The sequence below is a fragment of the Etheostoma spectabile genome, unplaced genomic scaffold (genome assembly GCF_008692095.1).
Source record: "Etheostoma spectabile isolate EspeVRDwgs_2016 unplaced genomic scaffold, UIUC_Espe_1.0 scaffold00006574, whole genome shotgun sequence".
Lineage (NCBI taxonomy): Eukaryota > Metazoa > Chordata > Actinopteri > Perciformes > Percidae > Etheostoma > Etheostoma spectabile.
In genome coordinates this window covers 111,591-116,215 of record NW_022603400.1, presented here as the reverse complement: position 1 = coordinate 116,215, position 4,625 = coordinate 111,591, and the positions used below count along the sequence as shown (strand labels likewise).

Genomic DNA, 4,625 nt, shown 5'->3' with positions numbered 1-4,625 from the left:
TTATTAAAATATCTGACTTTATTTATCTGTTTCTATCTACTTCTCTACCATATTATAGTGTGTGATTTGTAAAATACCAATCATAGCCTACATCACATAAAAAAACTACCTCTGTCCCTGTTATTTAGCAGCCCACTCACACACACACACACACACACACACACACACACCACACACACACACACACACCACACACACACTACACACACACACACACACACACACACACACACACACACACACACACACACACACACACACAACACACACACACACACACACACACACACACACACACACACACACACACACACACACACACACACACACACACCACACACACACACACACACACACACACACACACACACACACACACACACACACACACACACACACACACACACACACACACACACACACACACACACACACACACACACACACACACGATATTGACAAATGTGATATTGCAATATTGATTAGGAATACTGCAATATTGATATGTTTTCTGATATTTTTAAACATATGTAAAATTACAAAATAGATTCATAAAAAATTAAACAAGTTTTCTTACAACGAAAGGTTTATTTCTACTGACAGTCTGCCGTTGCGCCACAAGGTCTACTTACTAATGCATATACACATCAACTTTCTTTTTCATTAATGCAAATACATCAACTTTCTTTTAAGCTGCAGTTCTAGAACAATAGGTTGAAGTTTTAGAATTTGAACATGCATTGTCACCAGACTTTAGTTTGATCTGAGGAACAGGAGGTCAGCACAGGCCATGATTGTAGAATGCATGTACATCTTAGTCTGGTAAATTACAGGGATTTTTACACTGGGATGGAACTGCTAATCTTGCGATTGACAGCCGATCTGCCCCAATACAGCCACCTGATACTGGGCAGAACTCAGGCATTCCCACTCTCTAAAACACCATCGCCCAACGTGGGGCTCGAACCCACGACCCTGAGATTAAGAGTCTCATGCTCTATCGACTGAGCTATCGACTTGTCAAGTTTTGAGTCCCAGTTCAAAAATTTTACTTAAAACTTCTGAAATGTTACAGTTCTAGAATGTTACTTGGCAGTTATAGAATGTTAGGTTGAAATTCAAGAATGTTAAGCTGCAGTTCTAGAATGTTATGTTGAAGTTCTAGAATGTTAAGATTCAGTTCTAGAAAGTTAAGCTTTCATTCTAGAAATTTGAGTTGCAATTCAAGAACAATAGGTTGAAGTTTTAGAATTTTTATAAGTTGCGTTCCCAAAAGGTTGATCATAGTCCTAAAAGGTTACAGTGTAGTTCTAGAATGGTGAACTGCAGTTCTAGAATGTTAGGTTTAAGTTCAAGAATGTTAAGCTGCAGTTCTGGAATGTTAAGTTGCAGTTCTGGAATGTTAAGTTGCAGTTGTAGAACAATAAGTTGTAGTTTTAGAATATTAAGAGTTATGGTCCTAAAATGTTGCTTACAGTTCTACAATGTTATGTTGTAGTTCTAGAATGTTAGGTTTAATTTCTAGAATGTTAAGCTGTCAATCTAGAATGTTAGGTCAAAGTTTAAGAATGTTAACTTGCAGTTCTGGAATGTTAAGTTGCAGTTCTGGAACAATAAGTTGAAGTTGTAGAATTTTAATAGTTGCGGTCCTAAAATGTTAATTGCAGTTCTTAAATGTTACATTGTAGTTCTAGAATTTTAAGCTGCAGTTCTAGAACAATACGTTGAATTTTAGAATTTTGAACATGCATTGTCCCCAGACTTTAGTTTGATCTGAGGAACAGGAGGTCAGCACAGACCATGATCGTAGAATGCAGGCACATTTCAGTCTGGTAAATTACAGGGATTTTTACACTGGGATGGAACTGCTAATCTTGCGATTGACAGACAATCCACACCAATTTTACGGTGCAGAACTCAGGCATTCCCACACTCTAAAACACCACCGCCCAACATGGGGCTTGAGCCCACAACCCTGACATTAAGAGTCTCATGCTCTACCGCCTGAGCAAGAGAGGCACTTCTTGCTTTTCAAGTTGCGGTCCAAAAATTTTACTAAAAAGTTCTGAAATGTTACAGTTCTAGAATGTTACTTTGCAGTTCTAGAATGTTAAGTTGAAGTTCTAGAATGTTAAGCTGCCATTCTACAATGTTAGCTTTAAATTCTAGAATGTTAAGCTGCAGTTCTAGAATGTTAGGTTGAAGTTCTAGAATGTAAACATGCAGTTCTAGAAAGTTAAGCTTTCATTCTAGAAATTTGAGTTGCAATTCAAGAACAATAGGTTGAAGTTTTAGATTTTTTATAAATTGCGTTCCCAAAAGGTTGCTCATAGTCCTAAAAGGTTACATTGTAGTTCTAGAATGGTAAGCTGCAGTTCTAGAATGTTAGGTTTAAGTTCACGAATGTTAAGCTGCAGTTCTGGAATGTTAAGTTGCAGTTGTAGAACAATAGGTTGTAGTTTTAGAATTTTAAAAGTTATGGTCCTAAAATGTTACTTACAGTTCTACAATGTTATGTTGTAGTTCTAGAATGTTAGATTTAATTTCTAGAATGTTAAGCTGTCAATCTAGAATGTTAGGTCAAACTTCAAGAACGTTAACCTGCAGTTCTAGAATGTTAAATTGCAGTTCTGGAACAATAGGTTGAAGTTTCAGAACAGGCCATGATTGTAGAATGCATGTACATCTTAGTCTGGTAAATTACAGGGATTTTTACACTGGGATGGAACTGCTAATCTTGCGATTGACAGAAGATCGGCCCCACTATATGGTGCAGAACTCAGGCATTCCCACTCTCTAAAAGACCACTGCCCAACGTGGGGCTCGAACACACGACCTTGAGATTAAGAGTCTCATGCTCTACCGACTGAGCCAGCCAGGCAATTCTCAAGTTCAGAGTTGAAGTCTAAAGATTTTACTTAAAAGTTCTGAAATGTTGCAGTTCTAGAATGTTACTTGGCAGTTCTAGAATGTTAGGTTGAAGTTCTAGAATGTTGAGCTGCCATTCTACAATGTTAGCTTTAAATTCTAGAATGTTAAGCTGCAGTTCTAGAAAGTTAGGTTGAAGTTCTAGAATGTAAAGATGTTATTGTTTTAGGGAGCAGATTTACAGCTGTACACGTTGCAAATCAGTGACTCACCTTTGCCGCCATCAAAGATGCCATTGGCTTGCAGGTAGTGTGGCCTAGTGGCCTGAGGCACTAGATTAAAGCTCCAGTCTCGCTGGAGGCGTGGATTCAAATCCCACCTCTACCTTTTGCATATATTACATAGCTGGAAGCCAACCAATGTGTTGTCTCTGCTATGATTGTAGGAGCTGATTACACTATACTTAGCCTTCATTATTAGACTCATGGTCCATAAAACAAAAACTAAAAACTAAATAAAAAGACAAATACACAAGAACAGGCACCAATTAAAGATGGCCACTCTCCCAGTAATCCCATCACGGGACTGTATCGCAAAGCACGGGACCTCGGGCCAGTCTCTGTGTCGAGGCATAAACCTCAAAATACACGTGCGCCCGCTCTACCCACTGATTCACCCCGGCCACAGACCAATCCAGTTCTACATCAGATTCCTCAGTAAAGCAGAGCATGGAATAACTCCTGCTGGACAGAACTACACCTGCACTACACCACCTGGGTTTCCTGAGTAGAAGACACCAGCCGTCATTAGAAGAGACCCACACATACACGTATATATATATAAGTACACATCATACATATGTACAGCTGTCATTAGGAGTAACCCGCAGCTTATTGGAGCTCGTCTTTTGGAACTTGACAGCAGGCAGGGTAAAAAGCAGAATAATATGGTTTAAAGAGGTTTATCTCGACAGTATCCGAACACCAGGAGGACTTCCTGGTGACCATGTTACACACACACACACATACATTCTCACATACACACACACACACAAGCACACAAAAACATATATACACACATACATGCTCACAAAGACGCACACACACACACACACACACACACACACACTATTGGTCATAACGTAAGTGTGATTTGGAATTGAATGTACAGTGTTCCCAGTGTATTTATGTTATGGAATTAAAAGCTATCATAAGGATGATTTGGAGCATTATTCACTGTTTTATTCACTATTATTCTGAACACAACTGTACGTGTGTCGGTCCCTCCAGCATTAAACTGAGAACAGCTACAATCATAAGTGCAATGATACGTTAAAGACTAACAAATATTTTATTAAACCATAAGAATGTGTCCAAGGCCAGGTGAGAAATTAACGTAAAGATCAACAAGCCACTGACAAATGTTAAAATTTGATTAATTCAATAAATAGTCTTAAATCCTCCAGCCATTTTCATATTGTATCATTAATTAATATTGTATTAACAGCAGCCCGAGCCTTTTTGGTAAAATTACTAGGAAAACTCATTCTATAGTAAACATTTTTTTTTCAAGTTTCCTTATTGTAAAAAAAAAAAAAAAAGCCCCCTGCAAAAATCTCAAATTTTGGGCTGCAATACTCTTAGAAAAGACCACAAAATTCTGGAGGGACTGATGTGTCCGTCTGCTGAAAAGTACTATATGACCCATTACCCAAAGTGTGTGCGCTTTTTTATGCAGGAGAGCACAATGTGATCTTT

The 4,625-nt window shown here is 38.4% G+C and overlaps 1 non-coding gene across 1 annotated transcript; it reads right to left on the bottom strand.

Annotated features, from left to right (window-relative positions):
• Positions 1-2,808: 2,808 nt before the first annotated feature.
• On the bottom strand, positions 2,809-2,881 carry trnak-cuu (transfer RNA lysine (anticodon CUU)). Its single transcript has one exon. It is a non-coding gene; the product is annotated as a tRNA-Lys (tRNA).
• Between the last annotated feature and the right edge of the window lie 1,744 nt (positions 2,882-4,625).